Raw genomic sequence first — 14,221 nt, forward strand, 5'->3', positions numbered from 1 at the left:
GTGATAAACAGAGAGTAAGAGGTGGAAAATTTCTTAAATGCATTTACTTTAATGCTAGGAGCATTGTAAGAAAGGTGGATGAGCTTAGAGCATGGATTGATACCTGGAAGTATGATGTTGAAGCTATTAGTGAAACATGGTTGCAGGAGGGGTATGATTGGCAACTAAACATTCCTAGATTTCGTTGCTTCAGGTGTGATAGAATCGGAGGGACAAGATGGGGAGGTGTTGCATTGCTTGTCAGAGAAAATATTACAGCTGTGCTCTGGCAGGATAGGTTATAGGGCTCATCTAGGGAGTCTATTTGGGTGGAATTGAGGAATGGGAAAGGTGTTGTAACACTTATTATAAGGGGTGTATTATAGACCACCTAATGGGGAGCGAGAATGGGAAGAGCAAATTTGTAAGGAGATAGATATTTGTAGTAAGCGCAAGGTTGTCATTGTGGGAGATTTTAATTTTCCACACATAGACTGGGAAACCCATACTGTAAAAGAGCTGGATGGTTTGGAGTTTGTAAAATGTGTGCAGGATAGTTTTTTGCAGCAATACATAGAGGTACCAACTAGAGAAGGGGCAGTATTGGATCTCCTGTTAGGGAATGTGATAGGTCAGGTGACAGAGGTATGTGTTGGGGAGCACTTCGGGTCCATTGATCACAATGCCATTAGTTTCAATATAATTAAATGGAGAAGGATAAGTCTGGACCCAGGGTTGAAATTTTTGATTGGAGAAAGACTAACTTTAAAGAGATGCGAAAGGATTTAGAAGGAGTGGAATGGGACAAATTGTTTTATGGGAAGGATATAGAGAAATGGGGGTCATTTAAAGGTGAAATTTTGAGGGTACAGAATCTTTATGTTCCTGTTAGTTTGAAAGTTTGAGAAAGCCAAGGTTTTCAAGGGATATTGGAAACTTGGTTCGGAAAAAGAGAGATATCTACAATAAATATAGGCAGCATGGAGTAAATGAGGTGCTCAAGGAATATAATGAATGTAAAAACAATCTTAAGAAAGAAATTAGAAAAGCTAAAAGAAGATACAAGGTTGCTTTGGCAAGTAAGGTGAAAATAAATCCAAAGGGTTTCTACAGTTATACTAATAGCAAAAGGATAGTGAGGAACAAAATTGGTCCCTTAGGGAATCAGAATGGACAGCTATGTGTGGAACCAAAAGAGATGGGGGAGATTTTGATCAATTTCTTTTCTTTGGTATTCACTAAAGAGAAGGATATTGAATTGTGTAAGGTAAGGGAAACAGGTAGGGAAGTTATGGAAACTATGATGATTAAAGAAGAGGAAGTATTGGCGCTTTTAAGGAATATAGAAGTGGATAAGTCTCCGGGTCCTGACAGGATATTCCCTAGGACCTTGAGGGAAGTTAGGTCAAAAATTCCAGGGGCTCTGACAGAAATATTTCAAATGTCATTAGAAATGGGGATAGTGCCGGAGGGTTGGCGTATATATAATTATCTGGATAGACAGGATCTGATTAGGAACAGTCAACATGGATTTATGCGTGGAAGGTCGTGTTTGACAAATCTTATTGAATTTTTTGAGGAGGTTACTAGGAAAGTTGACATGGGTAAAGCGGTGGATGTGGTCTATATAGACTTCAGTAAGGCCTTTGACAAGGTTCCACACGGAAGGTTAGTTAGGAAGGTTCAATGGTTAGGTATTAATATTGAAGTAGTAAAATGGATTCAACAGTGGCTGGATGGGAGACACCAGAGAGTAGTGGTGGATAACTGTTTGTCAGATTGGAGGACGGTGTGTAGCAGTGTGCCTCAGGGATCTGTACTGGGTCTAATGTTGTTTGTCATTTACATTAATGATCTGGATGATGGGGTGGTAAATTGGATTAGTAAGTATGCAGATGGTACTAAGATAGGTGGCGTTTTGGATAATGAAGTAGGTTTTCAAAGCTTACAGGGAGATTTAGACCAGTTAGAAGAGTGGGCTGAAAGTTGGCAAATGCAGTTTAATGCTGATAAGTGTGAGGTGCTACATTTTGGTAGGACTAATAAAAATAGGACATACATGGTAAATGGTAGGGCATTGAAGAATGCAGTAGAACAGAGGGATCTAGGAATAATGGTGCATAGTTCCCTGAAGGTGGAATCTCATGTTGTGGATAGGGTGGTGAAGAAAGCTTTTGGTATGCTGGCCTTTATAAATCAGAGCATTGAGTATAGGAGTTGGAATGTAATGTTGAAATTGTACAAGGCATTGGTAAGTCCAAATTTGGAGTATTGTGTACAGTTCTGGTCACCGAATTATAGAAAAGATGTCAACAAAATAGAGAGAGTACAGAGAAGATTTACTAGAATGTTACCTGGGTTTCAGCACCTAAGTTACAGAGAAAGGTTGAACAAGTTGGGTCTTTATTCTTCGGAGCATAGAAGGTTGAGGGGGGACTTGATAAATGTACTTAAAATTATGAAGGGGATGGATAGAGTTGGCGTAGATAGGCTTTTTACATTGAGAGTAGGGGAGATTCAAACAAGAGGACATGAGTTGAGAATTGGGGGGCAAAAGTTTAGGGGTAACACGAGGGGGAACTTCTTTACTCAGAGAGTGGTAGCTGTGTGGAACGAGCTTCCAGCAGAAGTGGTAGAGGCAGGTTCGATATTGTCATTTAAAGTAAAATTGGATAGCTATATGGAATGGAAAGGAATGGAGGGTTATGGGCTGAGTGCAGGTCGGTGGGACTAGGTGAGAGTAAGCATTCGGCATGGACTAGAAGGGCCGAGATGGCCTGTTTCTATGCTGTAATTGTTATATTTGTTATATAAGGAACAGAATGGTCAGCAGTCAGGTGCAAAGTATTAATATGTTTTGAGGTTATGGCAAGTTACGGCAAATTTTGGCAGAAGGAAAGGAATAGTAAGAGAATAGAGGGACAATTTGTTTGAAATGTTGAACTTTTGGTAATAAAAGTGAGCTTACTGTTGAGTAGCAACAGCCTCAACCCTCTGTTTACGGTGACAGCCAAGAGAGCTGGTCATTGTAAAAGGCAGTGGGAGATTCCTTGTGTGGGTCAAATAACACTAGACATCAAATGGACGATGGATGAATAAAGGAGGGAGAAAGATGAAACTATAGCTCTGTTTCTTCCTCTCTTGATAGATGCAGTATCTCCAGCAACTCAGAAGTTATCTTTTGTCATTGAAACTATTCCTTGTTTTTGGATAATACTTCCTTGTAGGCATTTTAAAAGAGGAGACCAGAGACAGAACACTAAAATGTGTTTTCTTTCCTTTTACAATCGACAGGATGTAAAACTACATGCTCAGTGTCTCTCAGTCATTATTTCTCGATTTACTTCATCTATCCTTATGCAAGTGTTTACTACACATTGAGCCTTCCCCTTTGAGCTTGATTCTTTATGCCTAAAGTTCAAAGAATGTCAATGTTACTGAAATAGCACGAGGTGTCAACAAATCATAAGAGTTTCACAACCGACATTCATGTTTTAGGATTTACAAATAATTGCACAGGAACAATGTTGTGCAAAACATGTTAGTAATAAGAACTGCGATGTAATATATTAGTGGCTTAAATTCATGATGTTACCAAAGTTCTTTCTTCAAAGTACCGCATCATGTCAAAAAATTTTCTAAATACTTGATTGTTATGACCACTTGTGATCTTGCGATGATTGTCACTCAACAACCAACACACCTAAGGATGAGCTGGTTGCCACACATTTCAGTGCCAACATAGCATGTCCACAATGCTTGGCACAACAAGCAACAAAACATCAACAGCAAAACAAGACCTATTCTTCCTTCCCTCCCACCCACGCACATACACGGTCCTCTAACCCCAAGAATCTTTGAATCTGGCGGACCAAAATTCAGACTCGGTCACGCAGATATTTGGCCTTTAACTGCCTCAGAGGACTCGCAGAGATTCACAGACCCAGAACTCTGACAAATGAGCATCAACTTCTGGACTTCTGATTTGACCCTTGGACCTCAATACCCAGCCAGCATCGACCCCAGGACCTGACGATCACCATACACTGGGTTTTAAACTCCAGACTCTCAGGTGTCAGGACCCGAACAGTAGACCTCAACTCCGGACCCACTGACTGGCAAACCACATTTGGATCTCATTCCTCTTACCCTCATGGAACACCAAATCTGGAACCAGCCAATAACATGTTGACTCTACCAAACTTCAGGTTAGGTAGATTTTTGCATAGTAGGGGAATTGGGGGTTATGGGGAAAAGGCAGGTAGCTGGAAATGAGTCCATGGCCGGATTCAGCCATGATCTTATTGAATGGCGGAGCAAGTTTGATGGGCCAGATGGCCTTCTCCTGCTCCTATTTTTCCATCCACATTGGTCTGCCAATATAACATCTGCTGGACGGCACGATCACAGATGTTGCATCGCTGGCCTTCAAATGTGAAATGGAGGCTTAAGACTTCGGCCTGTCCTTGTTTAAGACAAGGATTTACCCACATCCTTGTCTTAAACCTTAACCTGGCCTGTGACTACCCCTCTGCCCCTAAATTCAACCCCACAAACCCAAAAATTCCAGTAAGCAGTAACTGAACTGAGCCAAGACAGCTCGAGACCATCTTGAACCTATTCCTGACAGGCCCTGCTCACTTTTTCTTGTAGTTATTCACCCTGATGAGACTTTGCTAAATTGAAGAAACCGGCTTATGAACTTACAATTTAAATAGCTTTTGACTGAGCTGAAATATTTTCAATCCAAATCTTTGGCAGTTTCTTTCCTCCCACTGGCGCTTCTCAATCTGTTGAGTTCCTCTAGAAGATTGTGTGTTGCTCTACATTCCAATATTTCAAGTCTCCGCTCTGAAAGTTTTCTTTGTTGTGGCCACAGATTTACAGATTTTACAAAACCATGAATTTTCATTTCCAAACTGCTGACAAATTTCAGCCAATATGTAGAGTAAGCCTAAATTTGATTCCTTTAGTTGTCATAAATCAGGAGCCTTGATGAAGACTGAATAAGAGCTATGAAATATATAAATTGTCTGAAACCCTGCATTACAGAGTCAGAATGAGGTTTATCATGACTGATATATGTAGTGAAACTTGTTGTTTTGCAACAGCAGTACAGTGGAAAGACATGAAATTACTTTAAATCACAAATTTTAAAAATCATGCAAAAAGAGGAACAATGAGGTAGTATCAGTGGACTGTTAGGAAACCTGATACCGGAGGGAAAGAAGTTGTTTTTGAATCACTGAATGTGGGATTCAGACATAAAATTTACCATAAATTATTACAAAAAATAAATAGTACAAAATATGAACAGCAAGGTAGAGTTTATAGTTTTATGAACCGTTCAGAAATCTGATGACAGAGGGGAATGAGCTATTCTTAAAATGTTCTGTATGGGTCTTCAGGTTTCTGTACCTTCTCCCCAATGCTAGGATACCAGGGGTCCCCAACCTTTTGCGCACTGCGGACCGGTTTAATATTGATGATATTCTTGCGGACCGGCCAACGGGGTGGGGGGGCGGTGTTCAAGTTCAACAGTATGTGACAGGGAATGAGGAAAGGTGCAGCTGATTCATATCACCAAATCATATCGTTTCTGCGTGGCCCGGTAGCACATGCTCGCTAAAGGTGGTTGGGGACCACTGTAGTATACCATAACCATTAATTCAAATATCAACATTAACTGCACATACACAAGGAAATCTGCAGATGCTGGAATTTCAAGCAACACACATCAAAGTTGCTGGTAAACGCAGCAGGCCAGGCAGCATCTCCAGGAAGAGGTACAGTCAACGTATCGGGCCGAAACCCTTCATCAGGACTAACTGAAAGAAGAGCTAGTGAGAGATTTGAAAGTGGGAGGGGGAGATCCGAAATGATAAGAGAAGACAGGAGGGGGAGGGATGGAGCCAAGAGCTGGACAGTTGATTGGCAAAAGGGATATGAGAGGATCATGGGACAGGAGGCCTAGGGAGAAAGAAAAAGGGGAGGGGGGGAAAAACCCAGAGGATGGGCAAGGGGTATAGTGAGAGGGACAGAGGGAGAAAAAGGAGAAAGAAAAAGAATGTGTGTATATAAATAAAATAACAGATGGGGTATGAGGGGGAAGTGGGGCATTAACAGAAGTTTTGAAGTCAATGTTCATGCCATCAGGTTGGAGGCTACCCAGATAGAATATAAGGTGTTGTTCCTCCAACCTGAGTGTGGCTTCATCTTGACAGTAGAGGAGGCCGTGGATAGACATATCGGAATGGGATCTCCCAGTAGCCTCCAACCTGATGGCATGAACATCGATTTCTCAAACTTCCACTAATGCCCCTCCTCCCCCTCGTACCCCATCTGTTATTATTTATTTATATACGCACATTCTTTTTCTCCCTGTCCTTTTTCTCCCTCTGTCTCTCTCACTATACCCCTTGCCCATCCTCTGGGCTTCCCCTCTCCCCCTTTTTTTTCTCCCTAGGCCTCCTGTCCCATGATCCTCTCATATCCCTTTTTGCCAATCAACTGTCCAGCTCTTGGCTCCATCCCTCCCCCTCCTGTCTTCTCCTATCATTTTGGATCTCCCCTCCCCCTCCCAATTTCAAATCTCTTACTAGCTCTTCTTTCAGTTAGTCCTGACGAAGGGTCTCGGCCCGAAACGTCGACTGTACCTCTTCCTAGAGATGCTGCCTGGCCTGCTGTGTTCACCAGCAACTTTTATGTGTGTTGCTTGAAATTCCATCATCTTTCCTCGTGTTTACAACTTTTCTTAAATAAGGGGCCCAAAACTGCTCATAATACTCCATGTTTGGTCTGACCAACGCCTGTGGCATGGTAGCACTATGGTTAGCACAATGTTTTACAGCATCACTGACTTGAGTTCAATTCCTGCTGCTGCCTGTGAGGAATTTATATGTTCTCCTCATGATTGCATCAGTTTCCTCCAGGTGCTTCGGTTTCCTCCCACAGTCCAAAAACATGCAGGTTAATAGGTTAACAACAGGAATTCTGCAGATGCTGGAAATTCAAGCAACACACATCAAAGTTGCTGGTGAACGCAGCAGGCCAAGCAGCATCTATAGGAAGAGGCGCAGTCGACGTTTCAGGCCGAGACCCTTCGTCAGGACTAACTGAAGGAAGAGTGAATAAGGGATTTGAAAGGGGGAGGGGGAGATGCAAAATGATAGGGGAAGACAGGAGGGGGAGGGATAGAGCCGAGAGCTGGACAGGTGATAGGCAAAAGGGGATACGAGAGGATCATGGGACAGGAGGTCCGGGAAGAAAGACGGGGGGGGGTGACCCAGAGGATGGGCAAGAGGTATATTCAGAGGGACAGAGGGAGAAAAAGGAGAGTGAGAGAAAGAATGTGTGCATAAAAATGAGTAACAGATGGGGTACGAGGGGGAGGTGGGGCCTAGCGGAAGTTAGAGAAGTCAATGTTCATGCCATCAGGTTGGAGGCTACCCAGACGGAATATAAGGTGTTGTTCCTCCAACCTGAGTGTGGCTTCATCTTTACAGTAGAGGAGGCCGTGGATAGACATGTCAGAATGGGAATGGGATGTGGAATTAAAATGTGTGGCCACTGGGAGATCCTGCTTTCTCTGGCGGACAGAGCGTAGATGTTCAGCAAAGCGGTCTCCCAGTCTGCGTCGGGTCTCACCAATATATAAAAGGCCACATCGGGAGCACCGGACGCAGTATATCACCCCAGTCGACTCACAGGTGAAGTGATGCCTCACCTGGAAGGACTGTTTGGGGCCCTGAATGGTGGTAAGGGAAGAAGTGTAAGGGCATGTGTAGCACTTGTTCCGCTTACACGGATAAGTTCCAGGAGGGAGATCAGTGGGGAGGGATGGGGGGGACGAATGGACAAGGGAGTTGTGTAGGGAGCGATCCCTGCGGAATGCAGAGAGAGGGCGGGAGGGAAAGATGTGCTTAGTGGTGGGATCCCGTTGGAGGTGGCGGAAGTTACGGAGAATAATATGTTGGACCCGGAGGCTGGTGGGGTGGTAGGTGAGGACCAGGGGAACCCTATTCCTAGTGGGGTGGCGGGAGGATGGAGTGAGAGCAGATGTACGTGAAATGGGGGAGATGCGTTTAAGAGCAGAGTTGATAGTGGAGGAAGGGAAGCCCCTTTCTTTAAAAAATGAAGACATCTCCCTCGTCCTAGAATGAAAAGACTTATCCTGAGAGCAGATGCGGCGGAGACGGAGGAATTGCGAAAAGGGGATGGCGTTTTTGCAAGAGACAGGGTGAGAAGAGGAATAGTCCAGATAGCTGTGAGAGTCAGTAGGCTTATAGTAGACATCAGTGGATAAGCTGTCTCCAGAGACAGAGACAGAAAGATCTAGAAAGGGGAGGGAGGTGTCGGAAATGGACCAGGTAAACTTGAGGGCAGGGTGAAAGTTGGAGGCAAAGTTAATAAAGTCAACGAGTTCTGCATGCGTGCAGGAAGCAGCGCCAATGCAGTCGTCGATGTAGCGAAGGAAAAGTGGAGGACAGATACCAGAATAGGCTCGGAACATAGATTGTTCCACAAACCCAACAAAAAGGCAGGCATAGCTAGGACCCATACGGGTGCCCATAGCTACACCTTTAGTTTGGAGGAAATGGGAGGAGCAAAAGGAGAAATCATTAAGAGTAAGGACTAATTCCGCTAGACGGAGCAGAGTGGTGGTAGAGGGGAACTGATTAGGTCTGGAATCCAAAAAGAAGCGTAGAGCTTTGAGACCTTCCTGATGGGGGATGCAAGTATATAAGGACTGGACATCCATGGTGAAAATAAAGCGGTGGGGGCCAGGGAACTTAAAATCATCGAAAAGTTTAAGAGCGTGAGAAGTGTCACGAACATAGGTCGGAAGGGATTGAACAAGGGGTGATAAAACAGTGTCGAGGTATGCAGAAACGAGTTCGGTGGGGCAGGAGCAAGCTGAGACAATAGGTCGGCCAGGACAGGCAGGTTTGTGGATCTTGGGTAGGAGGTAGAAACGGGAAGTGCGGGGTGTGGGAACTATAAGGTTGGTAGCAGTGGATGGGAGATCCCCTGAGCGGATAAAGTCGTTGATAGTGTGGGAGACAATGGCCTGGTGCTCCTTAGTGGGGTCACGATCGATGGTAAATAAGAGGAGGTATCCGCGAGTTGTCGCTGTGCCTCGGCAAGGTAGAGGTCAGTACGCCAGACTACAACAGCACCTCCCTTATCAGTGGGTTTAATAATAATGTTAAGATTAGTGCGGAGGGAGTGGAGAGCAGAGCGTTCTGAAGGAGTGAGGTTGGAATGGGGACAAGGTGCGGTGAAGTCGAGACTGTTGATGTCCCGTCGGCAGTTGGCAATAAAGAGATCCAGAGCAGGCAGAAGACCAGAGCGGGGTGTCCATGAAGAAGAGGAGGGTTGAAGACGGGAGAAGGGGTCATCGGTGGGGGTGGAAGAGTCCTTGCCGAAGAAGTAGGCTCGGAGACGGAGACGGCGGAAGAAAAGTTCCGCATCGTGGCGAACACGGAACTCGCTGAGGTGTGGGCGAAGGGGGACAAACGTGAGGCCCTTACTGAGAACAGAGCGTTCTGCCTCCGACAGTTGATGGTCGGAGGGGATGGTAAAGACCCGGCACGGATGAGAGCTGGGATCAGAGGGGGGAGGGGGGAGGCTGGGGGTGTCAGTGGAGAGGGGAGGGTTGGGGTGAGAGAAAGATGGAGCCTCTGAGGGCCCAGGAGCTGACGGTGGGATCTGAGGAAGACGGGGCTGCGGAGTGGTGGTGGGGGAAGGGGAGACGGGAGTCACAACAGCAGCACATAAAGACCCGGCCTGGTGTTCAAGGCTGGAGTTGCAGTTGGTGGTTGCGTAATCACTTCGAATGTGTCCATGGTCGTTGCTGGAGTCCGGGTTTTGAATATGTCCTGAGGTGTTGGAGCCGCCGAGATCAATGGCAGGGGCCGCAATTGAAAGTTCATGCCTGCTAGCGTCGGGGCCGGCAGGCTCTGGAGTCCGTAGATGTAAGATCTTGCGATCTTTGCCTAACATGACAAAGTCAAAAAAATGGCGATTGCAGGCGTGAGTCCGACGGAGGATGAAATAACGGGTAGGACCATTACAGACGGCGAAGAAAGTGTCCCGAAGGTGTGGAAGGGTCTGGGATAGGGACACCAAGTACCTCCTCATGGCGGAGAGCGTCGCCTTCAGAGCTTGACGGGAGAAGCGGCGAGAGGCAGAGTCAATAAAATGTGAGTACCTGGGATCCTCAGAAGGTCCAAATTGAGAGGCTTGGAAACGAATCCTAAAGCCAACTGGAGTAAGTTGGTGACGGAGGCACGTTCCAAGAAAGGATACATGGCTGTGATAGCGAGTTTGAGTCAAAGTGTGGTCGAAAAGTTGAAGAGCCGAAGAAATTACAGATGGGGAGCAGTGAGAGATGGTTTCACTGAACTCCCGTCGAAGAGAGGATCTAAACTTCTTCGGTGTAGGCATCACCGGAAGAGGCTTCGCAGTAGTGAATTTAAACGCAAACAACAGGAATTCTGCAGATGCTGGAAATTCAAGCAACACACATCAAAGTTGCTGGTGAACGCAGCAGGCCAAGCAGCATCTATAGGAAGAGGCGCAGTTGACGTTTCAGGCCGAGACCCTTCGTCAGGACTAACTGAAGGAAGAGTGAGTAACAGGTTAATAGGTTAATTGGTCGTTGTCAGTTGTCCCGTGATTAGGCTATGGTTAAAACAAGTGTTGCGTGGCAATGCGACTCAAAGGCCAGAACAGCCAATTTTGCACTGTATCTCAATAAATTAAGAAAATTATAAAGCCTCAGCATTACATTATTGCTCTTATATTTTGGTCCTCTCAAAATGAATGCTAACATAGTTTGTAACTTGCAACATGTTGCCCATTATCATTCTATATATAGTGATTCCAGTTAATTGGAACATACCAGGCCCAATTAAGTTACTGCCGCAATTAGCCAAAAGTTTCATAGAAATAGTTAAAAACTCATATAAAAAGACAAACTACTATTTAACAATGTAACAAATTATCTATTTAAATGAAATTCAGTATAAATTAGAACACTATCAATGCTACTACTGTACCATAAATTTGTGTACTAGTTCCTAATAGTTATCAATAGAGAAATTTATCCATTGTACACTGGTCAGTTCTTTTGATTGACTGTAAATGAACAAAATCAACATTGATTCCCCATGTAGATAATGGACCGCCATCATCAGAAACTTCTGTTTTCCTTGTAACATTCAAGATGATTGTTGATACCTTCAAATCCTTCATAGTTCATAACTTGTTGAAGTAGTAATACTATTTCACATTCACTCCTGGACATTTCTGGCTTCTCCAAAACAGAATACTTAAAACTGCAGTGAACAAAACAGTTCTGAATTGTCTTTCTGCTAGTTAGAAACTGTTTGGCAATAGTCTCCAGCCCCAGTTTATCAGTCTTGTGTCCCAAATAAGCAGCTGCCCCAACTAACTAATGGCTCAATTAACCAGAATCACTGTCTAAACATTTAAATTGGTCAAAGTAGATTTTAGCCTTTGATCCGTTGACTGTTATCCCACAATGAACCTCTAGCAGCTACCATTAACCATGATGCTAACTCAAATCCTTAACCATACTACTTCCTTATACTTAAAGATTTATTATTTTTACATTACCTATTTAGATTTTCAATTGTCATTTATACAGAGGTTTTCATTCTGCTATGGATCAGCCATCTGAACACCTTGATCAGAATCCAGCTTATTATACTTACTTCCAGAGTTTCAATTATTCTATACATAAACTATCTGACATTCTCAATTATATTCTAGCTTGTAATGAGCATCCAAGTGTTCAATATTCTAGTTATAAACAACCTCAATTACTTATTTAAATTTTAGTGTGTAACTCATTCATAGATGTCTATTTTAATAGAAAGCATCCCATAATTCCTAGCTGTTGCTGCTCATTGATTTCTAGAATTTTTTTTCATTCCCTTTTAATGGAAACACTTCTGTTTTTAACCCCTACTGATTTTAAGCTTACTATAAATTAGAAGTGGCCCCAGCAGAAAACCGCCGGAGTTTTTTTTTTAAAAAGCAACAAGTTGTTCTTGTGAAACTGGAAAAATTTAATTAACAGTTCTCACTGTGCTAGGTGAACCCCACTATTCAGCATTTGTGATGATTTATGATCTCTAAGGTGACTGTCAGTTTTTATGGGCTGAATTGATCCTGCAGGAGTTTGATATCTGAAATTGAGAACATAGAAAAGTAATGGAGCAAGACACATCAAAGTTGCTGGTGAACGCAGCAGGCCAGGCAGCATCTATAGGAAGAGGTACAGTCGACGTTTCAGGCCGAGACCCTTCGTCAGGACTAACTGAAAGAAGAGCTAGTAAGAGATTTGAAAGTGGGAGGGGGAAGGGGAGATCCAAAATGATAGGAGAAGACAGGAGGGGCAGGGATGGAGCCAAGAGCTGGACAGTTGATTGGCAAAAGGGATATGAGAGGATCATGGGACAGGAGGCCTAAGGAGAAAGAAAAGGGGGAGGGGGGGAAACCCAGAGGATGGGCAAGAGGTATGTTGAGAGGGACAGAGGAAGAAAAAGGAGAGAGAAAAAAAGAATGTAGTCTGGATGTAGGGTGTAAGTTGAATCAAGAGTTAAAATTGGCATGTCGCAAAGGTAATGCTACAGTTGTTATGGGGGATTTCAAAATGCAGATAGACTGGAGGAATCAAGTTGGTACTGGACCCCAAGAAAGGGAGTTTGTGGAGTCCCTCCGAGATGGATTCTTAAAACAGCTTGTACTGGAGCCTACCAGAGAGAACGCAATTCTAGATTTAGTGTTGTGCAATGAACCAGATTTGATCAGGGACCTTGAGGTAAAGGAGGTAGTGACCATAATATGGTAAGTTTTAATCTACAATTTGAGAGGGAGAAGGGAAACTCGGAAGTGTCAGTATTACAGTTGAACAAAGGGAACTATGGTGCTATGAGGGAGGAGCTGGCCAACGTTCAATGGAACAATGCCCTAGCAGGGATGACAGTGGAGAACAGCAATGGCAAGTGTTTCTGGGAATAATGCGGAAGGTGCAGGATCAATTCATTCCAAAGAGGAAGAAAGATCCTAAGGGGAGTAAGGGGAGGCCGTGGCTGACAAGGGAAGTAATGGACAGTATAAAATAAAAGAGAGGAAGTATATTATAGCAACGATGAGTGGGACACCGGAGTATTGGGAAACTTTTAAAGAGCAACAGAAGGTAACTAAAAAGGCAAAACGCGGAGAAAAAATGAGGTACGAAGGTAAACTAGCCAATAATATAAAGGAGGATAGTAAAAGCTTCTTTAGGTATGTGAAAAGGAAAAAAACAGTTAGGCCCAAAATTAGGCCCTTGAAGACAGAAACGGGTGAATTTATTATGGGGAACAAGGAAATGGCAGACGAGTTGATCAGGTACTTTTAGGGAAGACACAGACAATCTCCCAGATATAATAGTGGCCAAAGGACCTAGGGTAATGGATGAACTGAAGGAAATTTATATTAGGCAGGAAATGGTGTTGGATAGACTGTTGAGTCTGAAGGCTGGTATTCCGTTTGGGTATCCTCCAACCTGATGACATGAACATTGACTTCTCAAACTTCCGCTAATGCCCCACCTCCGCCTCGTACCCCATCCGTTAGTTATTTATATACCCACATTCTTGTTCTCTCTCTCCTTTTTCTCCCTAGGTCTCCTGTCCCATGATCCTCTCATATCCCTTTTGCCAATCACCTGTCCAGCTCTTGGCTCCATCCCTCCCCCTCCTGTCTTCTCCTATCATTTTGGATCTCCCCCCCCTCCCACTTTCAAATCTCTTACTAGCTCTTCTTTCGGTTGGTCGTGACGAAGGGTCTCAGCCCGAAACGTCAACTGTACCTCTTCCTAGAGATGCTGCCTGGCCTGCTGCGTTCACCAGCAGCTTTTATGTGTGTTGCTTGAAATTCCAGCATCTGCAGATTTCCTCGTGTTTGTGAAAAGTAATGGACTCCACTGTGAAATTCCACTTTTGTAATCATCTAATATTTAGGATGGCAAAACATTCTTTAACCAGGCTTGCGCTTCCAAATTTGTCTAATCATTCTCAGCAGTGTATTGTTTCAGTCATTTCTTCAAAGCCCACAGAGCACAAAAAAATAGGAATAAAGCACAATTGCTGCTCAAATCTGCCCATTGAACCTCACATCATGACTAACAGTATCAAGTTGGCCTGCAGGCTTCAGGCTCAGAGAT

At 44.0% G+C, this 14,221-nt stretch overlaps 1 protein-coding gene across 1 annotated transcript in view; it reads left to right on the forward strand.

The window, feature by feature from the left end:
• The window catches only part of zc3h3 (zinc finger CCCH-type containing 3), a 297,823-nt gene that overhangs the window by 243,489 nt on the left and 40,113 nt on the right, over window positions 1-14,221 (forward strand). The window lies entirely within an intron of this gene.

Source organism: Mobula hypostoma, chromosome 1 (assembly GCF_963921235.1).
Source record: "Mobula hypostoma chromosome 1, sMobHyp1.1, whole genome shotgun sequence".
In the NCBI taxonomy this organism is placed as follows: Eukaryota; Metazoa; Chordata; class Chondrichthyes; order Myliobatiformes; family Myliobatidae; genus Mobula; species Mobula hypostoma.